The sequence below is a fragment of the Eulemur rufifrons genome, chromosome 19 (genome assembly GCF_041146395.1).
Source record: "Eulemur rufifrons isolate Redbay chromosome 19, OSU_ERuf_1, whole genome shotgun sequence".
NCBI lineage: Eukaryota > Metazoa > Chordata > Mammalia > Primates > Lemuridae > Eulemur > Eulemur rufifrons.
Window position 1 is genome coordinate 109,781,711 of NC_091001.1, and position 24,782 is coordinate 109,806,492.

General features: G+C 38.4%; 1 protein-coding gene and 1 non-coding gene across 2 annotated transcripts in view; one reads left to right on the plus strand and one right to left on the minus strand.

The window, feature by feature from the left end:
- Nucleotides 1–24,782, plus strand: part of MBOAT2 (membrane bound O-acyltransferase domain containing 2) — a 125,642-nt gene that overhangs the window by 16,036 nt on the left and 84,824 nt on the right. The window lies entirely within an intron of this gene.
- LOC138400475 (small nucleolar RNA U13) lies at nt 12,375–12,475 on the minus strand. Its single transcript, XR_011236353.1, has one exon. It is a non-coding gene; the product is annotated as a small nucleolar RNA U13 (small nucleolar RNA).

Sequence of the window (24,782 nt, forward strand, 5' to 3'; positions counted from 1 at the left end):
ATTTCTATGATGATAGGTTGTTGGCTAGGGAAGGCACATATGTATCACTTCCGCTCATGTCCCTTTTTTGAGAGCTTTGTCATAATGGCCACAGGTTACTGGGGTGAGGGTGGCGGGTGGCTAGGATATATAATGTATCTGGAGCCATGCCCAGCTATAGTTCCTGTTACAAGGGAAGAATAGGGCAGGTTCCACCACACTCTGGAATCTTCTAGGGAAAAACAACTGTAATTGGCCAGGGGGTTGGATTGCTCAGGGCAAAGTAATGTTTGAGCTGAAATCTTGAAGGATAAATTTTCCTGGAATCCCAGAGCAAAAGTATAACTTATAGTTAAGGAAACAGTGTTTGTAACGTAAAGAAGGGGTAGGCTTACTCATTCAGTATTTATTGATTGCCAGGCTTTGTGCTACACTTTGAATTTCAGAGAGCAGAGGGTAGAGCGGGCAGGGTTGGTGAATTAAAAAAAAACATGTTTCAGGCATTAAGATTATGGTGACCAAGGTCATGGGTTTAGGAGTCAGCCTGTGTTTAAATTGTGGTTCTACCACTTAGCATCACTTACAAGCTGTGTGAGTTACTTGAGCCTCACTTTATCTGGGCATAGAGCATACTGAGTATTCTGTAAATGTTAGCTGTGGCTGTCATTGCACCTTTTGTGCATACTACTAGTGTGAAATAAAATTTTCTCTGCTAAATCTCTGGTAGATGGTCATTTGGCTTCTACTTGAACATTTTTGCTGAAGCAGAATGTGTTCTCTTTATTAAGGCAGCCAGTTTAATTTCTGGATAGTTGTAGTTATTAGACAGATTGTCATCTAGGTGTTTGTAAACTTCCTGCAATAATTCAGAAGTGATCTGAATAAACCCACTTTTTCATAGTCACTTTTTCTTTATTTATTTTGAGACAGGATCTCGCTCTGTCACCCAGGCTAGAGTGCAGTTGTGTGATCATAGCTCCTTGCAATCTCAAACTCCTGGGCTCAGGCCATCCTCCTGGCTCAGCCTACTAAGTAGCTGGAACTACAGGCATACACCACCATGCCCAGCTAATTTTTAAAATTTTTTGTAGAAACAAGGTCTCGGTATGTTGCTCAGACTGGTCTTGAACTCCTGGCCTCAAGTGATCTTCCTGCCTCGCCTTGGCCTCCCAGAGTGCTAGGATTACAGCCCTTGCCTGGCCTAAGATTGTATTTAAATAAGAGTTTATCAAATTAAATTTGTGGTTATAGGTCTAATGGCTGAGTGTTAAAATCAACATTGAGTTAAAGCTGAATCCCAAAGATTTGTCTTCAACTCCTGAAAATGATTGACAGTGTCCTCTAATAATTTCTGCAAACATTTATTTCCCTCTATTGAGTCAGAACAATCACTATCTTCCCAAAACATTCTAAGACTTGATTTTAGGTTTAATTAGTGAGTACAATACATATATTAGATACCCTGGTTTTCTTTAACACCTTCCTTTTCTCTTCCTATTCCTTATATATTTTCATTATGGATATTATGTGAGTTTAGGGTTTTTTCTCCTTGTGAAATTGAGATGACAAAGCTAACTATTCTGCTTTTAATTCATTCTCAGATGTGTAGCATTTACAATTAGAGTGTCTTCTCAAAAAGGCTATTTTTCATGACTTAAATAGAACTGAATAACTAAAAATCAAATACAGTTCTTAAAGGTTGTTTTAAGTTAGTATATGAAACAATTTTACAAATAATAGTATTATGAAATAATCTAATCTTTTATTGCCTTTAAAAATATTTGACTCAAAGGATATAATGTTCTTCCTAAACTTATGATATAAATGAACCCTTTATAAGTACTCATTGACTCGTTTGTTTCCCTGTTAACAGTTTTCGTACTCATCAGTTATATTATCTTACACTTGTAATAAAAGTTTATATTTTAACTGATAAAATATTAAGATATAAATCATATAAATGATTTTCACTCCAAGTTAAATGTAGAATGCTTATCTATATGTATTTGAAAGTTAATATTCATAGCTTAATAAATATGAATGACATGCATTGTTTGTATTATTGATGTTATTTTGATGGTCAGAAATGTTGATACGTTAGGCTGTCAAATGATCACTGATCTCCACAAATGTAGGAATGCGGTAATATAGATGATCAGGAAGGAGGCATCAGGCTGTTTGGCCTTTTGAAGGCCAAGACCCAAAAGAAAGCAAAACAGTGGATTTGGGCTGAATGGCTGAGGGCAAAGCCAAACTTCAGTTCTGTAAAATGAGGTGGGATTAGGTATTTCATAATATTTTTGGTGTTTGGGAGCTGGTTCTTCTTTTATAACATGTAAATATGTTTGACGTTTGTGCATTTCCAATTTCATTTGTGTTTTCACTAATGTATTATATGTACCCTAGTAGTGAACTGAATTTAGCTTGTGTATTTTGTATCTGATTTAGAAAGTAATACATCTTTATTGTATACAATTTCTGAATATAAATATATATAAATGTGAAAACTTAAAGATCACCTCTTCAATCCAGAGGCAGCTTTTGTTTAGAGAGAGAGAGTGTGTGTATTGTAACAAAATTGGACACATACTGAATTAAAAATTTTTGTAACCCACCCACTCACATTGTGTGGAAGCCTAAAGCACATAAAGAGGCTGTGTGTAGGTGTTTGAACCTATAGCCCCAGGCGAGGTCTCAGATGGCAGCCAGCATCAGCTGTCTGACATGTGAGTGAGCTAGCCTTTAGATAATTCCAGTCTGTGGCTGATGCCAAGTAGAGTAGCAATGAGGTATCCATGCTGAATCTTGCCCGAATTGCAAATTAAAGAGCAAAAGAAATGTTGTTTTAAGCCACCAAGTTCAAGGGTACTTTTATTTCATCAGAGTTTTCATTACACTTGATCTTAGCCAGAAGGCTGAGAAGCAGTCAGAGTTTTCATGTTGGCATTCGTATATTTTTAAAAAATGATCGAAATATAACTTACATGTGGTGAAATGCACACAGATCTTAAATGTGCAGTTTGGTCAGTTTTAACAAATGGATAACACTTGTGTAATTCATGTCCTGTGTAACCCCTGTGAATGTAAGTGTGAATAAGCAAAATATAGGTATTAGGTGATGAGTGAAAGAGATTAGAAGTTTGGTTATAACTTAAATATGATTAGAAGCAATCAAATTTTTGAAAATAAACTTTTTATTTTAGAATAGTTTTAAGTTTATAAAAAGTTATGACAATGGTACAGAGTTTGCATATACCTACCTACAGTTTTTCTTAGTGTTAGCATGTTACATTAGTATATTCATTTGTTACAACCAGTGAAGCAATACTGATACATTATTATAAACTGAACTCTATACTTACTTTTTTTAGTTTTTACTTAAGGTCTGCGTTAGTTAGCTGCCATAACAAAATAACATAGACTGCAGACTGCCTGGCTTAAACAACAGAAATGTATTTTCTCACAGTTCTGGAAGTTGGAAGTATGAGGTCAGGGTGCCAGCATGGTTAGATTCTGGTGAGGACTTTCTTCCTGGCTTCCAGATGGCCACTATCTTGTGGCATGCTCACGTGGCCCTTTCTAGGTGAGTTCTTGCTAGAAGAGCGAGTTCTCTGATGTCTCTTTTTATAAGGGCACTAATCTCACCAACTCTGCCTTCATGACCTCATCTAAACCCTGATTACCTCCCAAAGGTCCCATCTCCAGATACCATTGCATTGGGGTTTAGGGCTTCAATGTATGAATTTTGAAGGCACAAAAACAGGGTCCACGACAGGATCCTTTTTGTGTTCCTGGATCTTGTGCAGTTTACCACATTACATTTCATCATTGTTTCTCCCTGGATTCCTCTAGACTGTGACAGTTTCTCAGACTTGTTTTTTTTTTTTTTTTTTGTTGAGACAGAGTCTCACTTTGTTGCCCAGGCTAGAGTGAGTGCCATGGCGTCAGCTTTGCTCACAGCAACCTCAGACTCCTCGGCTTAAGCGATCCTACTGCCTCAGCCTCCCGAGTAGCTGGGACTACAGGCATGCGCCACTATGCCCGGCTAATTTTTTCTGTATAGATTTTTAGTTGTCCATATAATGTCTTTCTATTTTTAGTAGAGACGGGGTCTCGCTCTTGCTCAGGCTGGTCTCGAACTCCTGACCTCGAGCGATCCACCCGCCTCGGCCTCCCAGAGTGCTAGGATTACAGGCGTGAGCCACCGCGCCAGACTTGTTTTTTTTTGATGACCTTGACGGCTTTGAGGAGTGCTGGTCAGGGATTTTGTAGAATATCCCTCAAGTGGGATTTACCAAATATTTTTCTCATGATTAGCCTGAGATTATAGATGTTTGGGAGGAAGACCAAAGAGATGAAGTGTCATTTTCATCACATATGTCAAGGGTATGTACGTTCAATGTGATTGATCACTGTTGATGTTAATTTGATCACCTGGCTGAGGGTAGTGTTAGATTTCTCTGCTGCAAAGCTTCTCTTTTTTACCCCAACTTTCCATATTGCGCTCTTTGGGAGGAGTCATTCTGAGTGGCCCAGGCATAGGGGAAGCTGTGGGATGTTTTGAATAGAGGAATTGGCAACTCTGGTTTACCTTTTTAGAAAGATCTCGTTAGTGCATGGAGAGCAGCAGTGGGCTCGGGGAGCAGCTGTGTTGTGGCGGCAGCAGTCCGGGCGGGGTGATAGTGGTAACACTGGGTGTCCTGAAAAGTGGTCTTGTTTGCAGTATACTTGAAGGTGGAGCTGATGTGACTCACTGATGGATTAAATGTGGATTTGAGAAAAAGAAGAATGAAGGATGATGCTTCCTAAGTTTTTGGCCTAAATAGCCAGGCAAATAATTGGGCTGGCACTGGAAGAGAAGTGGCTTTTGAAGTGAGGGAAGGGTTGGATATGAAAGACTTTTCTGGCCGGGCATGGTGGCTCACGCCTGTAATCCTGGCACGCCTGTAATCCTGGCACTCTGGGAGGCCGAGGTGAGGAGGGAAGGTCACTTGAGGTCAGGAGTTCAAGACCAGCCTGAGCAAGAGTGAGACCCTTTCTGTACCAAAAATAGAAAAAAAGTTAACTGGGCGTGGTGGCAAGCACCTGTAGTCCCAGCTACTTGGAAGGCTGAGGCAAGAGAATAACTTGAGCCCAGGAGTTTGAGGTTGCTGTGAGCTGGGCTGACTGACACCACGGCACTCTAGCCCAGGCTAGAGTCTAGTGAGACTCTGCCTCACCAAAAAAAAAAAAAAAAAGGGACTTTTCTTTGGGCTATGTTAAGTTTCAGATGCTTGTTAGACCTTAAGTAGAAATGTATAGATCATTGAAGGTGTGAGTCTGGAGGTCAGGGTATAGGAAGGGCTCAGGATGCTATTTGGGAGTTACACATTTTATCTTTAAAGAATTCCATTGTGTTTTCAGAGTAAGAATTTGGTTTGATAGAGATAAAGAGCCTGTGGTAATTTGATTAGAATGATGAAAAAAATTAAAATCAGACTCTTTTTTTTTCCTCAAAGCACTGTGAATAAAAATAAGAATAAAATATAGGTGATTTTCAGTCAGCATCAGTGGCCTTTCTGTGTCTGACTTTGAGTCCCAGCTAATATAGCCAGTTGAGCAGTGGAAGATTCAGACTTTGATTTGGGTATCTTAAAGCTTTTGAGAAAAGGAATTGGAAATTTTAGTTTTTCTCCTGAGGAATTCTGTGCATATATTTTTGAGCCTCAGAGACAGCCAGTGTGCCAGCGTATTACATTTTTCTCTCTCAAAGGGAAATCAGTCAGGAGTGGGAGGCCTCTGCACAAGCTGCCTTCTGATGTAGCTGCCAGCTTTCGTCCTTTTCCGGGCACAACGCCGGCCCTCCACGCTTCTTCCTGCTTCCTCTCACTCAGACTCCTCTCCCTCTTCTCTGACCAGTGGGGGCTGATTGGCTGTCCTGTCTTGACGACTCCTGTGTTGATGATCAAAGTAGGGGGAGTGAAGGATTTATATTTTTTGGCTCCATATTTAAAAGATATTTGGTAATTGTGTAAAATTATATAACATTTGACTAGTACCACTCATCACTTAAAGTTTAAGTTGCTATATAGAAATTGATCCACTGTTAATAATATTGGGAGAATCTATGGTTTTTTTCCTTCCCTTCCCCCACGTTTTTCATTTTTAGAGCTTTTTGTACTAGTTCATCCTCCCTTTTCTGGAAAGTTGATTTTGAAAATTAGATTTGCAGGAGAATGTATACAGTCACCATGTACTTTTAGAGGATGATGAATGCCACCCTCATACTCCAGCATAAGGAAAACCTTTTTAAGGCCCCTGTGTGTCCTTTTTAGATCATCCCAGAGAGGAGTGACTTCTAGAGTATTGTGTTTGTCATTTTCCTTGCTTTTCTTCATAGTGTTAACAAATGTATCTATTCATGTGGTAAAAAATAATAATAATAATAAAATTTACTGTCTTAACCTTTTAAAAATGTATAGCTCAGTAATGATAGATATATTCACAATGTTTAACAGTAGATCTCCAGAACTTTTTTATCTTGCAAATCTGAAACTCTGTATCTGTTAAACAACTCCCCATTTCCCCTAGCCCCATACTCTGGCTTTCTGTTTGTATAAATTTGACTATTCTAGAATACCTCATAATTAGTGGAAACCTACAGCATCTGTCTTTTTCTGACTGGCTTATTTCACTTAGCATATCCATGTTGTCACATGTGCCAAAATTTCTTTCCTTTTAAAGGCTGAATAATATTCCATTTTATAAAGTTCTCAATTTTTATGTTATTGAATCTATAACATTTTATTCATGATTTGCAATTTTTTATACATAGTTTAGGAATTTTTTTTACATAGTGAGATTATAAAGATTTCCTCCTATACTGTCTTTTTAAAAAATAATTTTTTTTTTTTTTTGTTGAGACAGAGTCTCACTTTGTTGCCCAGGCTTGAGTGAGTGCTGTGGCGTCAGCTTAGCTCACAGCAACGTCAAACTCCTGGGCTTAAGCGATCCTACTGCCTCAGCCTCCCGAGTAGCTGGGACTACAGGCATGCGCCACTATGCCCGGCTAATTTTTTCTATATAGATTTTTAGGTGTCCATATAATGTCTTTCTATTTTTAGTAGAGACGGGGTCTCGCTCAGGCTGGTCTCGAACTCCTGACCTTGAGCAATCCACCCGCCTCGGCCTCCCAGAGTGCTAGGATTACAGGCGTGAGCCACCGCGCCCGGCCTAATTTTTCTTAATTTTGAAAAAATCTTAGACTTACAGGAAAGTTACAAGTGTAATTTAGAGAACTTTTTCTTTTTCCTGAACCATTTGAGAGTAAGTTGCTGATTTGTTGCCCCATAACTTCTGAATACTTTCATGGTATTTTCCATAAGAAAATGACATTCTTCTGTATAATCTCAAAATGATCATCAAAATTAGGAAATGAATACATTTCTACCATCAAATCTTCAGACTTTATTCAGGTTTTTCCAGTTATTCCACCAAGTCCTGTTTAGCAATAGAATCCAGTTCAGAATCACAGGTTGCATTTAGTTCTCATGTCTCTCTAGTCTCCTGGTCTGGAAAAGTCCTTTTATTGAACTGAGAAGTATTCCTTCCACTTCTGTTTTCTGCAAGGGATTGTGTGAAATTGGTGTTAATTCTTTTTTAAACATTTGATAGAATTCTACAGTGAAACCATCTAGGTCTAGAGGCTTTTTTTGTTTGTTTTTTTCTCCAGGAAATTTTTAATTATAAATTCAGTTTCCTTAACAGTTATGGGACTATTGAAATTATCTATATCATATTGGGTGAGTTATAGTAGTTTGTCTTTTTATGGAATTGGCGCATTTCACCTAAGAAATTTCCGTTTCAGCTAATCTGTTTGCAACTTTATTCTTCCTTACCTTATGTAAATTTATTTGCAATAGAAAGTATCATCTAATATGTATTTATAAGAATAAATATATATTTTATATAATATCTATATCATATAATTTGGATCAAGTTCTAGCGCAGCCAGGACCTATATGGCAGGCTGTATTCAGCACTGATGGGAGTGACCTGTGAAGTCTGTGCCTCAGTACACTTCCGAGTTTGCTATGCATTAGTCTCTTTGACCATGCAAGTAGCTGTACTGTGGCTATACTGTACAAACACAAACTTAATTCTATTTAACATTGTTTTCATGAGTTATTGTTCAAAACAGTGTGATACAGTGAAAATCAGATTAGATAAGGTCCCTGTCCTGAGGTTGCAGAGACGAGTGGTCCCCAACCTTTTTGGCACCAGAGACCGGTTTCATGGAAGACAGTTTTTCCATGGGGGTGAGGGGGGTGTGTGGAGGGGGAGGTGGAGCTTAGGTGATGATGGGGAGTGATGACGGGTGCGGGGAGCAGCTATAAATATGCTCGCTCACCAGCCCACTGTGTGGCCTCCCCCCAGACAATTTCTCTATTGTGGGGGGTGGCGAGCTCTGTGGCCCAGTCCCTAACAGGCCACAGACTGCTATCGGTCCGCAGCCTGGGGATAGGGGACCGTAGGCTTAGAGTCTAGTAGGGGTTACAGAGAAGTAATTAGGAAGTCAGAAATCAGTGTGGTTAGTGTTCTGATGAGAAGGGAACAAGTCCCCGTGAGGACACAGAGAAGTACCTGTTTTGTTCTCTTCTGCATGTCTAGCACCTAGTATAGTACCTGGCACGTAGTAGGTTCTCAGTAAATCTTTGTTGAATGAATGAATAACCTCAGAGTGGGTGATCATAGGATCACTTTAGGGGAGAACTAATGTCTAAGCTAAGTTAGTGATATCCACATAGGCAGTAGATGGATGGAGGGAATTTCCCCAGGTAGATGCAATAATATGCATAGTGTCATAGAAGCAAAGCACGCTTTGCTTGGCAATCTAAACAGTTCTCTAGAGCTGACTATTTGCAAGTGGGGACTGGTTTCCAAAACTGATTACAGACTGAAGGCTAAGAAAAAGTTATTCTGGCAAAAGTATATGTTGAATCAAGGTTAGCTAAAAACTGGAATTTATTTTTATGAATTAACATTTTGGGTCTGGCTAATAATGTATTTACTACTAGTAGGTTTAGTCTCTAACATACCTTAAGGGTAATGTTTTCCAAATGAATGAGAAATATTTTTTATGAAGCATGTTAACAGTTTTCTCCAGGCCTTACCTACTAGTTTTACTCAAATTACTTTTGCTTTAAAACAAAATTTTTCAATGCTAAAAGTATGTCCATGATAAATCATGAGTTTACTGGTAATGGTAGCTGTTCACATGTGCCAGGTACAGTATTGAGATGCTTCCATGGGTTATCTCATTTAATTCTTTCCACAGCCTACCTGTGAGGAAACCAAACCCAGGATTTCCATTTCACAGAAGAGATAACTAGTAAGATTTGGAGAAGTTAAATAGTGTATCTAAGGTCACTTGGTAAGCCCAGCACTCACATTTGAACCTAAGTATATCTGACTTCATTAACCATTGAGCTATATGTGCTCTTTCCAGTATTTCATATGTCTTTTTATTAAGCAAAAGAGGCCCAGGATTTAGTTTTACTTGTGCATAGATCCTTAGAAAGTTCATCGGTTAAATAGGAAAAGTTTGTAATGAAATGACATATTAAGACTCTCCTGAAAGCAAGTTACAGAAACTAGTTAGTATGGCTGCATGCAAATGCTCCAATAATGTTATCCTCTTCATCTCTCTGTTTCCGTTCTCCCTCCGCCTCCCTCCTTATCTGACCCTCCACCCCCATTCTGCTTTTCTTTGGCCTATTCTCTCCTGTCAGAAGAGTTTCTCTTTGCTGTGATGGGAGATGGCTGCAGGCAACTCCAGTTGAAACCAGCTCCATTTGTGATCCCAGGAAGAGAGAGCATCTTTTCTGGTAGCTTTGGCAGAAACGCCCCAGGGAGACCTCTTGGTTGTGGGGCCGGGAGGCTGTGACAGGGCTTTGTGAACTACATGGAATGGGGATGCTGAGGTGACAACATTTACATACTTCATCTTGCCAAGAGATGTCATTTGATGATTGAAAGCTATATATTGTTATTTAACGGTAATACACAATATATTTTAATAGCTTTATCAAAATACAATTCACGTACCACACAATTTATCCATTTAAAGTTCACAGTTCAGTACTTTTAATATATTCACAGAGTTGTACAATTATCACCACTGTCTAACTTGGGACATTTTCATCACATAAAGAAATATGGTACCCGTTAGCTGTCACTGCCCATTTTTCCCAGCCCCCTTTGCTCTAAGTAACCACTCATCTAGTTTCTTTCTCTATAAATTTGCCTATTGTGGACATTTCATATAAGTGGAATCATATAATATGTGGTCTTTTGTATCTGGCTTATTTCATTAGCATAATGTTTACAGAGTTTATCCATGTCTGAGTGTGTATCAGTACACATTAATGCCAAATAATATTCTATTATATGGATATACCACATTTTATTTATCCATTCATTGATGGACATTTGAGTTGTCACATTTTATCTACGATGAATACTGCTGCTGGGAACATTTGTGTAGAAGTTTTTGTGTGGATTTAAGTTTTTAGTTCTCTTTAGTTTATACGTGGGAGTTGAATTTCTGGGTCCTGTGGTAACTATTTCTAACATTTTGGGGAACTTTTTTCCAAAGTAACTACTATTTTGCATTTCCACTAGCAATACGTGAGGGTTCCAGTTTCTCCATATTCTTGTTGATGTTGTTATTTGTCTTTTTGATTGTTAAGCATCTTGGTGAATGTGAAGTGGTATAATGCATAATAATTTTATAAAATGTTTTTTTTTTAAAATTACTGCCTGTTTTCCTGTCTTCTTGCCGTGTACTGGAGCTCTCCTAATGGGTCTGAACCTGCTCCAGCTGGCCAGGTGGGCAGACTATGTTGATCAAAGGATCAGAAGTATATGTTTGTTTGTTTTTCTTTATAAATTTCATAATCGACAAATGTAGATAAGGGTTATTCTTATTTTCATATTAGGAAACTATGACATTAAAAGATTGTAAATGCCACAGGTTACTTGGTCAAGGCTGGAGCAAGGATTTGTATTTCGGGTTTATTAGGTGGTAATGAGCTGCTTGCTTCAGACCTGCAGTTGTCAGCCTGCTGTGATGTGATAGATGGCATTCATGTGGCACATATTTCCACTTGTGTACAGTGTCATTTGTGATTCCCAGCAAACTAGTTGCATCTCTACTGCTTTTTTTCCCCTTAGAAATGTGAGGTAAAGAGTAATGTTTTGGAGATAATCTTTATATTAAAGTAAATTGTTCACAAACGTGATTATTTTAAATATCATTAGTATAAATTACCTGCAGCACACCTCAAAACTGAGCTACTTTTCTATGATTCATAATTGCTGCCTTTGACTGCTTAACTATGGTGGCCTTCTTTATTAGCCATGTAAACTTACTGAACATTCACCTGAGAGTTGGTGTAAATCTTTGCTCATCTGGCAGTCTGAAGTCTGGATGTACAGGTGGTCTTCTATCTGTGGCTTTCTTCCTAGCCCTAGAGCAGACACTGTTAGGAGTTTTAGTTGTGGGGTCAGCGTGTCATGACTCCTTGTTGAGTTCTGCCCCCTCAGCACACCATATGTGAGAGAATCTGTGTTGATCTCTTGCCATCAATTTGCGACATGTTTGTGTGTAGTTTGAAAGTCAAATACTTGTGATTTAGAATTACTGTTCAGTTCATGCTTAATATTATAATGGCATCAAGCAATAGCAAGAAGAGATTACAAATATCATTGGCAGTGCCCTCTAAATTTGAGATAACATGGTGATCTGCATAAGATAAAACAAAATGTGAACTTGCAAGTATATAACAACAGGTCTATGTTAAGCTGATAATATGCCAGGAATAGGTGCTGGGGGATACAATAAACAAAATAGATAAAAATCCCTGTCCTTGTGAAATGTATATTACAGTGATTATGGTAATGATTTGCTACAAGATCATTTACAATGTGTGACATCAAGGGGCAAAATAATCGGTTGTGATTTTTTTTTGATAGCAGTGTCTGAAAACTTTTAAATTCTAAAAAAGAAAAGTAAGAAATTAAAAATGCTTAAATTGGCTCATTTAGATAGTGTATTATATAGGTGCTTAATGATCCCAAAGGCAAGATACCAAGCTAATCATTAACAGTTATTACTTTTTATGTTGACATGATCCTTATCCTTACTATTTTAGTGGGAGGCAGTATAATTTTAAATTAAATCATCATGTCTCTGTAAGTCGATACTATATTGAACTGAAATCTGATGATAATGAGGTAGGCCAGGAATACAGTGAGTTTTTCAGTACTTTAGAAGCATAATTTGAAGCCTTGTAAAATTAATAGGACAGTTGAAATTAACCTCTTTTTTTTTTTTTTTTTTTTTTTTTTTTTTATGTCAGAGGAGTAATGTGCCCAAGTCATAAAAAGGTTTGAGGGAGGGACATCTCAAACATGAGCATGAAAACCCAATTGTCACGCTTATGAACAAAAGGATCAAAATTGACTTTTTTCTTTAAAGAGTGGTTGCTTTTTACCCAGTAGCACCTAGGTGCCTGGAGATGAATGCTTTCAAGTTAAATTAGGAAAGGATCACAATTCTTATTTGGGCTAATGCTTCTGATAGTCATAGCAGGAATGAATGAATGAATAAGTAAATAAATTTTATTAACAAGTATAATAAGTAGGTAAACAAATTTACAAGATACTTTTAGATAGTGATAAGTACTGGAAAGTATTAGTAAGTTTATATACTTACTAGACAGTAACATGGGGTCTGTGATAAGTGACTGGGGATGGTACTTTAGATTTTGAGGTCTGGGAAGCTTTAGAAGATGTGATATTTGAGGTGGGATGCAAATGGTGAAATATGTGTGTATTCCAGGGATCGAAATGGGGGAAGTCTTGGCCTAGAGGTAGAAATAAGTTTGGTGTGTTGGGGAAGATCAGTGTGGTTGAAGTGTAGTCAATGAGAGAAACATTGTAGACTATTGTAGGCTAGTGGAGGTGGCCTTGTTCTTTTAGGGCAGAGCAAGGAGTTAGGATTTTTGTTTTAATCATGGTGGGCAGTCTGTTAGAATATTTTACATCTGGGGATTGATGATCCCATGACTGTGGCTGCTGTTCTTGACTGAGGCAAGAGGAAATTGGGAGACCTGGGAACCACTGTCTGGGTGAGAATGATGGCAGCAGTGGAGATGGAGCCAGGGGCAGCTTTGGAGATGTCCTTTGAGACTTAAGAATGGATTCCATGTGGAAGGTAGGAGATGAGCAACTGAGTTTATGATGGCACATTTACTGAGATGGGCGAGCTTGGGGGAGGAGGAGTTGGTGGTGAGGAGAAAGAGTTCCCCTTTGGCTACAGTAAGTTTTAGATACTTAACTAGACGTTCAAGTGAGGTGGTTTAGTGGGCACTTCAATAAATGTCTGAAGTTCAGCGGAGAGGTCAAGACTAAAATCGCAAAGTTAGATGTCAGCAATATAGAGCTGACCTCATAGCCATAGGGGCTGGATGAACTCCCTGGGAGAGGGTGGGCTCTTCAGTTGTCGTCTTTAAGTTGAGAAAGTTGGGCTGGATGGTCTTTAAGGTCCCTTGTGTTCTGAAAATCAGACATTTATTGAGTTCCAGAGAATCTCTGTGAGACACTTGAAGTGATGATAATTTTCACTGTAATGCTTCTAGCTTCTTTTAATCCAGGAAAAGGATGAATGGGGAGGCAATATAGACATTTAAGTATTCCACATCTGTATTCATTCCAAAATTGCTAGCCCAGAAAGCGTGATGTGTAACTTAAATGAAATATCCTTCAAAAGTGAAAGTAGTCTCACTCACATTGTAAGGTTTACGTTAAACCCAAAGATGGTCAATGTGAATTTTTTTTTAATTTTAAATAGATTTTTTTGAGGTATAAATGACAGACAATAAACTGTACATATTAAAAGTGTAAAATTCGATGTTTCAACAAAGGTATCCACCCATAAAACTATCACCACAATAAAAATAGTAAATATATCTCTTACCTCCGAAAGTTTACTTGTGCCATTTGGTGCTGTTTCCCTCCTGCCTCTCCTGCCCTCCACCGCCAGGTGACCATTGATACGCTTTTTGTTACTGTAGATTACTTTGCATTTTCTAGAAATTTATACAAATGGAATCATATAGTAGGCACTCTTTTTTTCTAGCTTCTTTCACTCAACATAATTATTTTGAGATTCATCCATGCTATCATGTGTGTCAATATTTCATTCCTTTTTATTGTCAAGTGATATCCTATTGTATGGATGTATCAGATTTGTTTTTCCAGTCGTGAATTTAGACTACTTTCTTTTCCCCTTCAGCAGGTCTTCTGAATTGCTGGTATTATTTGTAACCACCTAGGAGGCTAAACATTTAAATACACACACATTCATAGCCCCCCCCCCCCCCCCAACTCTCGTCTCTATAAAAGGAGTTCCTTGTTCTTGTGTTCATCCCCCTTTATCCTGTTCAGGGATGAGCTTCTTGGTTACTCATTTGTCAGAGCAAGTTTGACAGTTTTGTGGATAGGAAGCAGACCCATCCTTCCTTTGTGTTTGTATTCTGTGTGACTTTTTGGGATGTATGTTGAGCTTTATTTATTTATTTTTCAGCTGGACTATAATTCTGTATATCACCTTTAGTTGAATTTCATAGTTTAGCAGTTGTAGATGCAGTTAATCTAGTACCTTTTAATTTCACAAGGGAGCATAAATAAATTCCTTCTTAGTTTATAGGAATTTTGTATAGTTGGTTAAGACTGAGATCAAAATGAGGTAAGCTCTCATGAACCTGGTAGGTAGAAGATAACTGCTTTTAATCTCTGTGGTGTCTTGATGGAATCACTTGCTTTCCGTGTCTGTATATTTGGAAAAGCTCACTACTTGTTGGTTTCTGTGGATGATCTGAGAATATACGTAGTCTGGCTGTTTTTAATAACATCAGCTTTAGCAAGGAATAGGAGTTTATGGGATATCTGGGCTCTACCCTGGCAGTGCTCTGTGCCATTGTCTGGGGAGGAGAAGAGGATGTGTCTGACGTACAGGGCTGTCCTGGCAGAATAAGGCTCCTCCCTGGCTGAACCCAGTGTGTTTGGTTTATGTGGTATTAGGATGGGCAGTAGCCATAGAATTCATAAGATAGGAAATAGTCCTGAGAGAGTCACACCAAATAAATCCCTTTACTTTGTGTTTGCATGATGCCGGTCCTTTACCTAACATAGAATTTAGTGGTCATCATTGTTAGTGTTCATTTAATTGTCTTCTTGCTGGCCTGTAAGTTTTGTGCGTACAGGGACAGCCATGTCTGTGTTGTTCATCCATTGTACCCATATAAGAAGTGTTTATTGACTGTTTAATAGAATGGGTCTTTATGCATCTTGTATTTATTTTAAATTTCTAGTTATGAACTTTTTAATTGTAGCAATTAATACTAAGAGCTTTAAGCACTTGAAAGAAAACTGGAAGATAAATATGAAATGTTATACTCTTAGTCAACTCCCCTTGGTTTTAAGCAGATTCTTGAGGTGAAATTAAAAGCACAGATGGAGCCAGGCACTCCACTTAGGGATTGGTAGAAATGCATAGATGAATAAAATTTGTTCCCAAGCTTTGAGAGGCTCACAGTCTAAAGGGAAAAGTAAGACTAATTAGGCCTGTAAGTGATGATTTAATATAAGCGCTTATAGAAATTACTGTAAAAGTATTTTGGAAGCCCAAAAAGTATGAGTCAGGGTTTCAGAGCTTCTGGCTTGAGGAGCTGGGTAGAAGTGACCCCATTAAGTAAAACTGGGGACCTAGGAAGAAAGAGGCTAATTTGGTAGGATGATGAGTTAGGTCAGGGAGCAGGTGCAGTGATGAATTCAGTTTTGGATGTGTTCAGTTTGAATTTTGTGCAGAATGGTATTCTTGCTAGGTAATTTGTATATTTTTATGATGGTTTATAAAAGGCATTTTCTCCAATTTGCAGGTTTGAATTCATTTTCACTATTTGTGAGGAGGTTGTAGTCTTGAATTCAATGTTTTGTATTATCTTACCAAAGTTGGCTCTAATTAATAGTAGTGGAGTTTAATTCACTTTCTGCTTGAAAAGGTTTTCTGTGGTGATGGCCTAGAAATATTTGAAAATGCTAATATCCTTTAAGGTATGGTTGCCATTGCATAAAATTTAGTGGGATGAAACTAGCATTGCAGATTCAGTGTAGGGAGATGAGTTAATTACTATCTTAAATCCTGGTGCTCAGTTTTTTGTTTGGAAATTTGAAAACAAGCATGTATCACTTTTTTACAAAATCACCTATTTGGGAGTAAGATATTAAATGCCTATGGTACAAAATAGCAAGGAAGGTGGGGGGGTACATGGTGAAAAATAAGTCTCCCTTTTACCCGATCCTTGACCCTGAGGGGCAGCCATTGCTACCAGTTACCAGATACCCTTCCAGAGATATTCCAGAGGGAATATTTATTGCTTCATGGAATTCCAGAGATAGTGCTTCCAGCAGTGTTTAATTTAGTAGCTCAGCAATGTCATCAAGCCCTAGGTTCTTTAACCTTTCTGTTCTGCTTTCCTATTCATTCCTCTCAGGCGGCTCCCCACGTGGTTCCCAGGTGCTTTTCCCATTCAGTGTGTCTCATGTAAATTGCAGAGTCCCTAGGCAGAAAGCAAGTATCTTTATTGTGTCTGTTTTTTAAGAATTGCAGCACAGGTACATTTCCTGAATTAGTTGTTGGCAGTGATTGGCTGAGACCAGTCTCTCTTCACCCCATGGGACTAAGTGAGGGTCTTTTCTTGTGGCAAATGGCTGCCTGGTTACCGAACAAACTCTGAGTTCTCTTAACAAGGGAAAAAGGTCTGCTGCTTTAGATATGGGATATCTAAAGGATCATTTCATCTTGGTACTTAAAGGCTGCCTCATTTTTTGTGATGGCTGTTACGCATTTATTCCACTGACTTGATATTCCATACTTAACTAGTGCCCTATCTTTTCCAGTTTTTCCTACTATAGCAGTGCAGCAGTACATATACGTAAATGTAAGTACATCATCTCCCACATTTCCAAATTGTTCTCTGTCAGCATTGAATCAGTATGTACTTCCGCCAATAATGTGTCAGTGTGCCTGTTTCCTTGTACACTTGACAATACAGTTTGCTTTTGAAGTTTATCTGATAGGTGAAAATGTTATTTTATTCTGATTTTAATTTCCATTTCTCTTTATAGAGTTTGGGCATCTTTTCATGTGAATGAGTAATTTGTAATTCTATTGCTGAGAACTGAGCACACCTGTTTGCTCTGCCTGTTTTTCTATTATGTGGTTACTTTTTATTATTGATTTGTAGGAGCTTTAGATAAATTAAGGAAATAAGGTCTTGGTGATATGACTTATATTAATATTCCTTTTAAGTTTTTTGTTTGTCTTTTGACTTTGCTTGTAGTGTTTTGCCAAGAGAGAATTTTTAATGTTTATGTAATGTAATTGTATCTAATTTTTTTATTGTTCCTGAGTTTTTTTAATTTTACTCAGAACATTTTTCAAATATTATGTTTATCATATTCTGAATACCCATTATATGTTTGAACCTGTATCTGGAATTCCAGTTATATTTCACTGATCCGTCTGTTCATCTGTTCATTCTAGCTTTTAAAAAAGGTGCTTTACTCTCCTCTGAAAGGGAAGTCCACCCCCATTATAAATTTCCTGGCTCTCTTATGTGTTTATATTTCTATATTAATTTTAAAATCAATTTTTCTTTTTTAAAAATCGTGTTGACATTTTTCTTGTATGGACTTACGTTTAATGATTAACATATTGGGAAATTGACATCTTTATGATACTGAGTCTTCCTAAGAATGGTGTGCCTTTCCATTTGGTCAAGTGAAGCTCTTTGAGTAGGAATAGCCTGCTTTGGACTTTTGTAAGCCTCTGTTTCACTAGAGCCATTACATATTTTTTTGGGTCTGTCTATTAAAGTACCTATAATTAGTACATAAAGTTTAACAAAAAACTAAAAAGTCTGCGTCTGTATAACTACCCTGGGCAAAAAATAGATTACCAGCCCACAAAAGTTCCCTGTATCTCCCTATTGTAACCCCTTCTGTCCCTTCATAGGTAATCACTTTAGTGACTTTACTGATAATCATTTTCATATTCTTCTTTATGGTTTTATCTCTTATGTAGGCATCCCCAGACAATATGGTTTATTGCTTCCTTATTGGGACTTTTTATGAAATGTTAACATGTTGTATGTATTCTTCTGAATGGATTCAAGAGATGTATGGCTTCTTTTGCACATTATGTGTTTGGAGTTCAGTTCATGTTATTGTGAGAAGTTAAAGTTCTTTCATGGTCATTGTTCTGTGTAGTTTCATGTGGTGTGAATATACCACAGTATATTTAGCCATTTTCCTGTTAATGTTTTTTTTCCTTGCATTTGGCTATTATGAACAACTTGGTTTTGAACATTCTTATGCATGTCTCTCCTAGTTCCCATGTTATACATGTAAGTAGTGGAATGGTTGGTCAGGAGTATCTTCAATCCTGTAAGAAAATGCTGAGCTGTTTTCTAAAGTAGTTGGCTATGTATGAGAAATCCACTGTTATACATCGTAGTCTATACTTGGTATTGTCAGACTTTAAAATTTTGGCTATTTGGTGGGTGTATAATGGTGTCTTATTTGGGTTTAATTTATATTATAAAGATTTAAAAAGTGTTTCTTTCCTTTACCTTTGGGCTCTATTATCTCTACTTAACTTTGAGGTTGGTTTGTGGCAGATGAGGTTGGTTGATGAGGACACTTGTTTTCCAAATACAGCTGCACATAAGTTTTGCCTGGGGAATCTATAAAAAAAAAGAGAGAAAGAATTCAAGGTCCCATTTTCGACTTGGAGAATAAAAAATTCTGGGACCAGTATCTAAGAATCTATTTCTAACTAGCTGTCCAGGTGATTATTACTCAGCTAGACTTAACACAGATAGATTCCAGCCCATGGCCAGTGAGACTGAAGGTGGTTCTCCCTGTGGAGCTTTCAGAGCCCCTTTGATCTTTGGCCTTGGGCTGTATGCTTCACTCCTGCCCACTCCCCCTTCCCATCAGCGCAGGATCTCAGAAAGACTGGCTAAGAATATAAATATGTTATCCAAAATCTACTTATTTGTTATTTTAAAAACATTAGAGCATATTTTTATATTTCATTGATAGAGATGTGAGTGTAGCAATTGATGTTTTGGGCTGCTTTTATTGATTTGTTGAGGATCACTTTGAGCTGTCTTGAAATTTGTCTTTTCCTCTAAATTTATTAATTGTTGGGTTATTGTAGAATGCTTAATTCTGATGTAAAGGTAATTAACAAGCTCTTGTTTGGCATGTGTGGCCATTTTTTCATAAAGAAAAATTTTTCACTTTTAAATAAAGTAGATGAGATGTACCAGTGCTGTCCAATAGAAATACAATATGAGCCACAAATGCTAACCACACATATAATTTTAAATTTTTTTTTTTTTTTTTTTGAGACAGAGTGTCGCTTTGTTGCCCTGGCTAGAGTGAGTGCCATGGCGTCAGCCTAGCTCACAGCAACCTCAAACTCCTGGGCTCAAGCAATCCTACTGCCTCAGCCTCCCGAGTAGCTGGGACTACAGGCATGCGCCACCATACCCGGCTAATTTTTTCTATATATATTTTAGTTGTCCATATAATTTCTTTCTATTTTTAGTAGAGATGGGGTCTTGCTCTTGCTCAGGCTGGTCTAGAACTCCTGACCTTGAGCGATCCACCCGCCTCGGCCTCCCAGAGTGCTAGGATTACAGGCGTGAGCCACCGCGCCCGGCCAATAATTTTAAATTTTTTAGTAGACACATTAAAGAAGTAAAAAGAAACAGGTAAAATTAATGTTTATAATATATTTTATTTAACCAGTATATTCAAAATATTATTTGCATATGTAATCAATTTAAAATTATTAGTGAGATATTTTATATTCTTCTTTTGTTTTTAATACTCTATCTTTGAAGTCTGGTGTGTATTTAGTACTTAAAATACATCTCAATTTAGAATAGCCTCATATAAGTGCTCATGGCCACATGTGACCAATGGCTATCATATTGAACAGTGCAGATCTGTTTGGAAAATTGCTCAATGATAAATGCATACCTTGATATGCATTTTGAACACCCCAGAAACTCCCTTCTTGTGTTCTAATAAGTGGAAGGAAATTTAAAGCTTAGAAACTTAGAGAAAATACACTATCTGTTGTAGAGACAGAATGTGAATTTGTGGATAGCATTTGTACGTTTTCTTATCCATACATTAATTAAAGTCTAGGTACACTTAGTAAAAATGAGAAAATGATAAGATCAGGTTCAACTTTGGAACCAAATGGAAAAAGTGTAAGATGGAAAGCCCAGAAGTTGAGGTCCTAAATCTGCCATGCCTGCTGGTTCCTGTAAAGCGGAGGTAACCCTGATCTCATATGGGTATTGAGAGTAACTTTGGTTTTGTGAAATGTAATAACACTTATTACACAGAATCAGAAAATGTTAGCACTGGGAGCACTAAGATATTTGGTTTAAGTAGAAAATAGGTATAAATAAATGTTTTAATGTCGTAAGAAGAACATTCAGAATTCCTAGTTTCTCTCACTCACTGATATGGTCACACTTGAACTATTTTTTTTTTAAGTGTCCAGGTATTTATGTAATACAGTTGTATGTATAGTGCAAAAAGCAAAAGACAAAGAATGCACAAACCATAAAGGAAATCGCTATTGGAAGACATCATACATAAAAAACAAGCCATAGACTGAGAGATGCTATTTGTGAAAGATCAGTTTCACATACATAAAGAATTCTTTTTTTTAAAAAAAAAAATCAATTTTGGAGGGGGCGGCAAGATGGTGAACTAGAAGCAGCCCGAGGGCACGGTTCTCAAGGCGAGGATCAAAAGTTACAGGTGGTTGCCCACCTATGGGTGGGCCTTTTTGGAGAAAGTGCTGTACATCATTGGAGAAGTGACAGGGGACACTCAGTGAAGGAGAATGTGACAGGGTGATCCACTTGGCAAGATCAGAAGGTATCTAGGGGAGGCATCCACATGTGGGGAAGGGTAGGAGGAGAGAGCCCTAAGGCTCCATGGTCCCCCTGTGGACACTGCAGCCCAAGCTTTGAGGGCTCCTTTACCAACCCAACCCACCCCCTGACCCCAGACTGATGAGGGAGCTGCTTGGAGCCTGTGCGGCAACATTGCACTGAAGAGTGGGCACAGCAGGGACCTGGTGGCTTTTGTTCCTAGATCGCTGCAATTGAGGCTATTCTGTGCTCTTAGGTCCAGGGCTCGGCTTTGCTTCAGCTGCCTCCACGTCACCCCGGCTGAGCCGAGGAGGGAACAGGGAGAGCAGATGCTCTTGTACATCTCATGGCTGGGAGCCAAGTACCCCTCACCCTCACAGGGAATTTGAGCAGAATGATCACCATGGACACCATCTGAGGAGTCCCACAGCGACTGCCTCAGTGAGACCTGGGCAGCAGGGGAGCCCCATAGCTCTGCCCCAGAGGCTCCTGTTCTGCTGCCCAACCCCATGGCCTCAACTCTGAGGTTCCTGTGCTGTCTCAGGGCCTGCGGACCCACCCACACAGGTCCTGCACTGCTGCCCGGCCCTGTGGTCCTGCAGCCCCACCCATGTGGGTCTCGTGCTGCCTCCAGGCCCTGCGGCTCCATCCCTGGGAACTGCCATCAAGGTCCAACACTCCGCCAGGGGCCCCACCAGCTTCGAGCCACCATTCATTGTACTTGGATCTGGGTGGAGTGAACGTCCACAGCCCTGACACCTGTGACCACTGTCTAGGTAGTCTTGCCCAGCTGCTACTGCCACTGGCAGAGGGAGACCCAGGCAGAGCAGCTCCAACAGTGCCAGTCTACGTAGAGTGGCCTGAGGAAAAAGCCCCCACTCCACACGAAGATCATCCATCACTAGCTTGGACTTTGGCAATGACAGGGGAATGAGACCATACAGAACAGCTGCATTGCAGGCTTTCAGTGCGTCTGCCCTTCTCCTGCCAAGTCAGTCTTCAGGAATAGGTCAGAAAAGCCCTGTCAAGGGACCTTCCCTCCTTCTCACTAAGTAGAATTCCCAGCAAAGGAAACAGGTGTGTCACAAACCTATCTGCCCTGAGCTGAGAGAAGAGGTTCCAAATGAAAAGAAACCAGCAAAAGAACTCTGGCAACATAAAAAAACACGTTAGTGTGATACCCCCAAAGGATCACAGTAGATTTACAGCAAAGGATCCCAACCCAAAGGAAATTGTTGAAATGTGAGAAATGGAATTCAGAATATGGATGGCAAATAAGATGAATGGAATTGAAGGGATGGCTGAAAACCAACACAAGCCAAAAAATATATTTTAGGACATCAATGAAAAAAATGAAAAAGTTACTAGAAAGCTAGACGACATAAGAAAGGATATAACAGAATTTAAAGAAACAAGAATCATTTAGGGAATTTCAAAGCACAACAGAAAGCTTCAACAACAGACTAGACCAAGTAGAAGAAAGAATTTCAGAGCCTGAAGACAAGGCTCTTGAACTAACCCAGGTACTAAAAAATGCAGAAAAAACAATGAAGAAGAATGAACAATCAGAGAAATATGGTACTATGTCCATTGGCTATATGGAGAGTAAAAAAAGGAAATATGGGACCATGTGAAGCAAGCCAACATAGGGATTATAGGTATCCCTGAGGGAGAAGAAGAAAAAGCAATAAGCATGGAAAACTTATTGGAGGGAATTATTGAGGGAAACTTTCCTGGTATTGCCAGAGATTCAGATGTCTGGATACAAGATGGTGATCCAAACCAGGAAGATTCACAGCAAGTAAGACATCTCCAAGACACATAGTCATCAATCTGGCCAAAGTCAAAATGAAGGAGAAAATTCTACAAGCTGCAAGATGAAAGCAACAACTAACCTGCAAAGGAAAACCCATCAGGCTAATAGCAGGCTTCTGAGCAGAGACCTTACAAGCCAAAAGGGATTAGGGCCCCATTTTTAGTCTTCTTAAACAGAAAAATTGCCAGCCAAGAATTTTATATCCAGCAAAACTAAGTTTCATAAATGATGGAGAAATAAAGACTTTTCCAGACAAGCAAACACTAAGGGAATTTGTCACTGCTAGACCTGCCCTACGTGCACATGGAAAAGCACAACAGATACCCACCAGTGTAAAAATACCTGAAAGTTAAAGCCATAGCTCTTATAAAACAATAGCACAAGAGGGAAAACAAAACAACAGGGTATTGTCCAATATCATGAAGAGAACAGTATTCTACATACCAACACTAAAACTGAACATGAACGGCTTCAATGCCCCACTTAAAAGACACAGACTGTTGAATGGATGTAAAAACATAAGCCAAGTTTATGCTGTCTCCAAGGAACACATTAACTCACAAGGACTTGCACAGACTCAAGGTAAATGGATGGAAAAAATATTGCACGTAAATGGAAATCAAAAGCGAGCAAGTGTAGTCATTCTCATATCAGTTAAAATAGACTTTAAATAAAAAATGATAAAAAAAGACAAAGATGGCCATTATATAATGGTAAATGGAACAATTCAACAAGAAGATATAATAATCCTAAATATATATGTAACTAACATAAGAACTCCCAGATTCATAAAGCAAATCCTATTAAATCTAAGCAAAGAAATGGATAGTAGCATCTTAATTCCCAGGGACTTTAACACCCCATTGACAGAACTGATTGAAGCAGAAAATCAGTAAAGAAACACTGGACTTAAACAGGACTCTAGAACAAATGGACTTAACAGACATTTACAGAATATTTTATCCAAAAACTACTGGATATACATTATTCTCATGAGCACAGGGGACATTTTCCAAGATTAATGATATCTTAGGCCATAAAAGAAGTCTCAGCAAATTCAAAAAGATCTAAATCATAGCATGTATTATCTCAGACCATAGTGGAATAAAACTATAGAAATCAATTCCGAGAGAAACACACAAATCTACACAAAGTCAAGGAAAATAAACAGCCTGCTGCTGAATGATCCTTGGGTCAATGATGAAATTAAGATGGAAATCAAAAGATTCTTTGAATTGAACAACAAAGGAGACACAAGCTTTCAAAATCTGTGCAATACAGCAAAAGCAATCTTAAGGGAGGAAAGTTCATAGCCTTAATGCCTACATCAAAAAGACAGAAAGATCACAAATTAACAACCTAAAGTCACATCTCAAGGAACTAGAAAAAGAAGAGCAAACCAAAGCCAGGAGAAGGAAAACAAAACAAAACAAAACAAGACAAAAAAAAACAAAGCTCAGAGCAGAACTAAACAAAATGGAAACCAAAAAACACACAAAAGATCAATGAAACAAAAAGTTGATTCTTTGAAAAGATAAACAAAGTCAATAGACCACTAGCCAGATTAACCGGCAATAGAAGAAATAGGACTCAAATAACCTCAACCAGAAATGAAAAAGGAGACATTACAACTGATACTACAGAAATACAAAATATCCGTGAATGCTATGAAAACTTTTTTGCACACAAAGTATAAAACATAGAGGAAATAGATAAATTTCTAGAATCACACAATCTCCCAAGCCAGAGCCAGGAAGAAATAGAAATCCTGAACAGACCAATAATGAGCAGCAAGATTGACACAGTAATAAAAAGTCTCCCCAGCAAACAAAAGCCCCAGACCAGGCAGATTCCCAGCCAAGTTCTACCAACCTACGAAGAAGAATTGGTATCTATCCTATTCCATAACATCA